We start from the raw sequence: 7,791 nt of genomic DNA, 5'->3' as shown, positions 1-7,791 counted from the left end.
ACATTGGTTTTGGCGAGGATTTTGATGGATAATACTTCAAAACCATAGACAATAAAGTAAAAATAGATAAAAGGGATTACACAGAACTAAAAGCTCTCAGTCCAATCAGGTGGGTAATAGCGATTTGTACTTTACTCATACCATGTATTTTACCAGGATTAATTTCAAATGGATACAATATTCAAATTTGAAAATATAAAATATCATAAAAATTGTAAATTTTAAATAATATATTGAATGTAAAGAAGAGTTTCCTATCTTAATACTAAACACAGAGTTTATAAAATAAAACATTAACCATCACTTACCTGGCAGTGGAGACACCATGATCAGGAAGGTGGTTTTCCAGGGTGAAGCTCATCCATTGCACTCGGGATGTGCTGATCCCTGCGATTTCCCCAAATGCGGGAAACTTGCCTGCATAATTTGTGGTAGTGGGGGACTGCGTTCACGCTCGCCCTTATAAAAAAAAAAAAAAAAAGAAAGCATTAATGAGCACAAAATTAGAAGTTCATACTAGAAAAATACTATGGAGGGAAATAATTAAAAGATTATAAACTAGGAGAAATATTTTATATGCTTATCACAGACAAAATACTAATTTCATTAATATGTAAATAAATCCTTTTAAATGATTATTCAAGTAAGTAGACGGAAAAAAAATTGGAAAATAGTAATTTTAGTGTACACAAAAGTAAATACAAATTGCTCTTAAGACATATGAACACACAGATTTTATTAATTGGAGAAAAATGTTAAATATCTACTATACTGCTTTTTAATTCGTTGTATAAATAACGAAGTTGGAAAGCATATTGTATTAGCAAATCTGTAGGAAAAAAAAAAAAAGATGTTTTTTCTCCATGGCTTTCAAGACTTTATATAGATGGCAGTATCCTTAAAAATGCTTTTTTAAGTTTTATTTGTAAATTAAAAATTATAAGCTTAATATTTGAAATTTCATTCATAATTTATATTTATTCATCTAAATATGCAGACTTTATTTCTTCAGATTTGCTCTACATAGAAATATTACTATGGGGCTAGAGAGATGGCTCAGTGGTTAACAGCACTGGCTGCTCTTGCAGAGGACCCAAGTTCAATTCCCAGTACACACATGGAGGCTGTTAACCAGGTGTAACTCCAGGGGCTCCTCTTGCCGACCTCCATGGGCATTGCATGACACTGATGCATTTGCATACATGTAGGCAATACACTCATACACATAAAAATAATAAATAAATCTTTTAAAGAAATATTATATTTGACATGCATATTAAGAGTTAATTTCCAAATTTTCTTTTTCTAATATTTCTTATTGGAAAATTCTGTAAATAACATACAAGTTCTATCACCACCACAGCTTCCCTCTGCTTTTGTTTCCTCTCTTTTTCATCTCTTTAAAACGTCGGATCCTTCCAGTACAGTGTAGGTTTTAGGTTTTCTGAGCCTGTCTGCCTTAAACCATAGCTCTGGTCAGGCCCTGTGCTGTTGCCCCGCCTCTCACATAGAGCAGAGTGCTCCCCAAACCACACCAATCCTTCTAGGACAGGGTCTGGATTGTCTCTCCTGTCCTGCCCTGTAACATTCCCTATTTTACTTTGCTATTGAAGCTGAATATTCTTGGCCATGACCAACCTCTTGTGATAACTGTTTTGCAAATTTCCCAGGTTTATTCCCTGGAGAGTCTAGCAGACCTTGTCTTAGTATCATCTGTCATCTTTAAAGTCTCCTTGCCGAAGTCAAGGAAGACTTTTTTTGTTTTGTTTTGTTTTTTTTGGTCTTTTTGAGACAGGGTGTCCCTGTAGCCCCAGCTGTCCTGGAACTCACTATGTAGACCAGGCTAGCCTTGAACTTACAGAGATCCGCCTGCCTCTGCCTCCTGAGTGCTGGGATTAAAGGCATGTGCCACCACGCCTGGCCCTTAGGACCACATTTTTTTTTTTTTTTAAAGAACAGCAACAAAGAACAGCAGCACAAAAATATTTGTGAATCAGAAGTAGAGAAAAGAGACACTATTTCAATATGTTGATATTGTAAATAATTGGTGGTTTCCCTGGACTGGGGTTAGGGAAAAGGATGAATGGGAAGAACAAAGAAGACATTTGTCCCCAGAGGGCTTTTAGAACAGTGAATGCAGTTTGTGTGATAGCATAACTGTAATGCATATGAATATACACTTGTCCAAGCCCATAGAATATAGAAGATACTAAGAAGGAACCCTATAGTAAACTACTTCTTCATGTAATTGGGATGTGTCCATGCAGAGGCATCAGTTATAGCAAGAGCTGTTCTTATAGGTAATATGGGAAATGAAGGAACCTACGCATGGGTAACAGAGGACTTATGGAAAAATCTCTGGGCTTCCTTTCTTTTAATTTTATTGTGAACCTAAAACTGCTCTAAAATAGTAAGACTAAAAATAAGAAAAGATTGACAAATTCGAGTTCATTAAAATTAAGAAATAAAATTTTAAGCATGAAAGAGCAAAGCCACAAATACACAATATACACACATACACATGAGAGAGAGAGAGAGAGACAGACAGAGACAGAGACAGAGACAGAGAGAGACAGAGACAGACAGAGGATGCTATGAATCAATAATGAAAATTAAAAAGCCACAAATACACAATATACACACATACACATGAGAGAGAGAGAGAGACAGACAGAGACAGAGAGAGACAGAGACAGAGGATGCTATGAATCAATAATGAAAATTTAAAAAAAATTAGTCAAATCTCATCAAATATTTCCCAGAATAGGCAACAAACAGCCCAAGTGGTCAATGAATCCATAAGAAGAGATACCTTTACTAAGCAACAAAATCTACTTTAAAACCCCAGTGATCAACCACAATACTTAAGAAGTTACATTGACCCTGTTTAGCAACAGTGTGGAGTCATGAGACCTCTTACCCATCGTTGGTTCGCTGTACACAAAGTAACCGAGCATTTCCAAGTGCAGTTAAAAAAGAGAACACCCTACACCCATTGCACTTCAAAGAAAAACGCATTTATCTTGCAGCAGAACAGGGGAATATGAGTCCTTACACTAGATTAAAAGTTTTTAAAAATAAATTTAAATCAGTATGCAAAGCAGCAGGCTTCCTTTAGACACGTCTGTGCAATACATCAGCGCACTTTGTTCTTTCCCATCTTCCTCTACCATTCCCCTCCTCATCTCGCCTTTTCTCTTTGCACAACAATTTAATAGCACAAAAAGAAAAATAGAAAGAAATAAGCTTAAAACAATGGCAAATAAGTATTTGCCAATAAATAATTTTAGAACAAATTGTAGAATAGTCAACAGCATAGAGGTGATGGAACTATTCAAGTCACAGTGGCATGGCTGTTTCTTACAAACAATGCTGAGCCAAAAAACCTTTTCAGCTAGGGCTTATTTCTAGAGGGGAAGGGAAGCTGAGTGATTTAGAGAGGAGAATGGATGATGTATTTTTTTAAGCGGAGTGATGCACTCATGGCTGCTCTTTTCATTATTATTCTTTAAACCACATATGAACATATGGTCATAAATTGCTTCTCAATTAAAAACAGCAATTAATGGAAGAGTGAAATCCCCAGGAATGTGTAAGTTATTAAGGCTTTACAAACTTGGTATGGTATAATCCCAGCACTCTCAGGTAGAGGCAGGAGGGTCAAAAATTCAAAGTCATCATGCCCTACAAAATGAGTTCAAGGTCAGCTTGGGCTATATGAGACTGTCTCAAGAAAAACTGCACAATGGTTATGTACATAACTTAGACATATTAATACAGCCAGATGGAAAATGTTTGTTCCCAGGACTAGATGGAATGACGTAACTAGACAGCACATCTTATCATCAATTTGCAGTTATTCCTGACATGTAATACACACTCAGTAACTGTTTGCTGGATGAATGGGCGAATCAAAGGCAGAAACTGAAAATCCTTGGGCTGGGTCTTGAAAATCACTGCTTCCTTTTATGGGAGGTAAGGCTTAAGGGAGAATGGTGGAATGCTTTGAAATGTGTTCTGTGGGTTTCAGGCCATTAAAAATGCAGAATACTGAATTACTCATGATTGGAGGGAGACATATATAAAATGAAAACAACTTGTCAGTTCATTTGGTTGGCAGTATTGTATCTCCTACATAGAAACAGTCTAATAATTTTATATACACAGCAGACTAATTTTAGGAGTGTCCTGTGGGAAAATTCAATGTTTATGAGAAAACACGAACATCCTCCTAGAAATACAGCTCTCTTATGCAGCAGTTAATATCTTACATGTGAGGACCTTAGTCAAGTACATTGTCCCAATTACAGGACTTCTACAATCGTATCATAATTCGGGAAATGAAAACAGAAAGACTATATCACTCTGTCACACAGCTAATTATAGAAGTATTCAGTCAAGAGCAGAGACCGAGCTGAGATACCACAGCTAAGTGCTCAGAGTTTAATATTACGTGTTGTTTAGGACACCCGGATGCTGTCTGCATGAGTTGCCACTGAAGTTTAATGTCCAAATGGCTGGATACCACCGTAGAGAGTCCGAACTAGAGGCAATGTGTCTTTGCAGTCTGTGGTCATATTATATCTCTGCAGCTGTCTCCCATGTTGTTATTGCTGGGCTTTTGTGTTCGTGTGATGTTTTGATTATTGCCCACCTTACATTTTCCCTCCTAGAATGGGGCCTCTGTGATAACACTCCACACAAAAACAAACCACTAGTCCTTTCCTTAAAAATGACCTAATATTCATACTGAATCTTTCAGAAATCTTATAGGTAACCAACCTTTGCCTTAATCATCTCTCATAAATACACTAATAATATGTTATTAGAGAACAGAAGTTGACCAAGGACTGACTGAGGCTGTCTGGAGAAAAGGGTATAACCCAGGGTGGCCATTCCAGCTGCAGCATCAAGAAGCAGCACAAAGTCTCATGAAGGTTGGAGGATAAACCCCACCATCTTGAAAGGCAGAGAAGAGGAGAGGCTCCTCTGGGGCCTCCTGGAACAGCCCCTTAAATCTGATGCCATCCACTCAGCATTAAAAGCCTTGATGCCTCCCAGCAGTTTAGGAAAAAGAAAAGTGTGTAGAGGGTATGTGGAGGGGGGAAGAAGGGGCTGTATTCATCACTTTTCTATTGCTGTGATATTGCTGTGTTGGCTTCCATGACCAAGCCAACTCATGGAAGGAAGCGTTTACTGGGCATTCAGTTCCAGAGGGATAAGAGTCCATCATGGCAGGAGGCATGGCAGGAGGCAGTCAGAGCAGAAAACCTAGTGCTCACATCTTCAAGCAGGCACAGGAAGCAGAGAAAGACAGACTGGAGATGGGATGTGCCTATGAACTCTCAAAGCCCACCTCCCACTGTATGTTTCCTCCAGCAAGGCAGAGCACCACATAGAGCACCACAAACTGACCAAGTGTGTGACTGTTTGAACCTACAGGGGAAGTCTCATCAAACCACCACATGGGGAAAATCATAACTCAAAGGAGAATAAAGATGAACTTTAAAGTACAGTGCTATAAAAGCAAGCTTTAATATCAGGAGAGGGACTAGAGAACAGAGCATGAACAGCACCCTAACAGTTCATTTTAAAAGGTGCCTACCTATATCAGCTGTTCCTTGCATGAGTTATTATGCCAGGCAATAAGAATACAGGGATGAGAAACATGTGGATGTCTGATGAGACCTGGATGTCACTGATTGGTGGAGACAGAGGGTGCTGTGGCAGTGCCAGAGAAAGAGAATTCCCTCTGGGTACACGTGTTTAGTGGAGGAGAAATTTGGGAGAATTCCAGAAATCCTTGAGTTGAGAGCCAGTTAAGCAGAGACAAGAAGACAGTCTAGAAAAGGGGAGCAAGCCAGCAAAAGTGCTGAGGTAATGGAGCCTAACAGGGTTTCGGGAGGCATGGTAAGAAGTCACTAGAGGGCATCCAAAGACTCGTGGGCTTAGGGTCCCCACCACTTAGGTCAAATTTCAGTTTCTCCTTTCATGATCCAATGAACTACATAGGTCATCATACCTCATTCCATGGACTGGAAAGATTTTATAACAATCTCTATTGCTTTGGAATGCAATAAGAAAAACATGTATTATACAATGTTTAGTTTAGGGCCAGTGAAATAGCTTAGTGGGTAAAGGTGCTTGCTACACAAACCTGATGATTTGAGTTCGATTCCTGGAACTCATGTAAAGGTAGCAGGAGAGAGACAACTTGGCAAAGTTCTCCTCTCATATCACAGGCATGCCACAACATCCATTTTCACATCCACATATCATACACAAATAATATCAAAAATGCTCAGTGTAGTTATATCAACTTGATACTTTTCTTTATCATTATTTAATGGTATTTTACTGATACAGAAATCTATATTTGTTACCAGTAGAAAATAAAGCTATAAAGTCCAGGTTATTCTTTAAATGTCTGCTGATAATATTAAAATCATATTCAGTAAGAAGTGAAGAAGCTTTGGGAAATATGCTGTAATCATGGAGGCTTACCCCAATTATGTAGGGATTGGGTGCGCTGTCAGCTGGATGGAATAGTGACTTCAGAGCTAGGAGAAGGAAATGGGATGGTAAGCACTGGTCCCAGCTGACACATGAAGCAATTTGGTCCTGTCCTTGGAAATAAAACCAGACAGAGGAGGCCATGGACTACAGAGACTTCATGGAGCGGAGGGTGAGGGTCAGTGTCTATCTAGGAATCTAGGAAGGAAAGCCAAAATTACAAGTGATATTTTGAGCTCTAGTGACTAAGATAAATATGGCATCATAATATAAAGCAGAATGCTAGTATATATATATAAAAAAACAATTTAGGGAAGAAGAGAGGTATATGACCCTGGAGTGAAATATACCATAGTCAGTTGGAAATACAGACTGAATTCAGGAGAGAGGTCCACTTGTGGTGCATCATTAACATCAGGGCAACCAAGAGCTGTTTGATAAATGACTTCACTGCAGATAAAACGCCAAGGTAAGAGGTGACAGTAGCCTCTGAACCACAGAGATGATGCAGAGACTTGGGGGCCTTGCTTTGCAAACCAGCCATGATCATGTGATCACAGAACTATTAGCCACAACACACACATCCATTTTTTCATACAGTTGTTTTTACATTCCTTTGTATGTTTGTGAACATTCAGTTTTCAAAGTGTGTAATACTCAGTAACTAGTTAAGAAATGAATGAAATTCCCCCTGACTGTCAAGTCCCACAGAGGGGGCTGTCTGCTCCTGTACAAACCTTCTGAGTAAGAATGGGCGGAGATTTTGCCTAGGCCTTTGAGGCCCATAGCACTTGGGCTGTGCGAATTCAGCCTGTGGCATTGGAATCATCTGATTGTTTTAGGACCAAGTTTCCTTCAGGATTTGCTAGAAGTACTTTGGTTCCACTCCATTCCAGGTAATGAGCAACAAGTTTCCCAGTGAGAGTGGTTCTGGGAGCCTCATCTTGGTAGCAATCCTTCCCCATTGCACCCTTACCCACTTCTAATTCAGCAGGAATCTCTCTTTAGGGGACAGCCCTTGATATCACAGCAATGTGAGCTAGAGTTTGTGATCAGTGTGAAATCACCAACTAAGCTTGCTCACCTCTTTAAAACAAAACGGCTAAGTGTTCTTAAGTACCTAAACCCCATTGAGGGGAAGAGCACCTTGTGCCCCCCCCAAACCTACCCCCATCCTTCCTCCACCATCTCCATAGCGACCTCTAAACAAGCCGTTACAGTCCTGACATGGCACCAGGCTGACACCTTGGGCTGGGATTTAATTTTGAGTTATGACCG

The 7,791-nt window shown here is 39.3% G+C and overlaps 1 non-coding gene across 1 annotated transcript; it reads left to right on the top strand.

Annotated features, from left to right (window-relative positions):
• The first annotated feature begins 300 nt into the window (after window positions 1–300).
• LOC115071374 lies at window positions 301–463 on the top strand. Its single transcript, XR_003850459.1, has one exon. It is a non-coding gene; the product is annotated as a U1 spliceosomal RNA (small nuclear RNA).
• The last annotated feature ends 7,328 nt before the right edge of the window (window positions 464–7,791 follow it).

This window comes from Nannospalax galili, unplaced genomic scaffold (assembly GCF_000622305.1).
Source record: "Nannospalax galili isolate Female #2095 unplaced genomic scaffold, S.galili_v1.0 scaffold239, whole genome shotgun sequence".
In the NCBI taxonomy this organism is placed as follows: domain Eukaryota; kingdom Metazoa; phylum Chordata; class Mammalia; order Rodentia; family Spalacidae; genus Nannospalax; species Nannospalax galili.
Note: the sequence above shows the minus strand (reverse complement) of the source record. Positions and strands in the feature narration are given on the sequence as shown.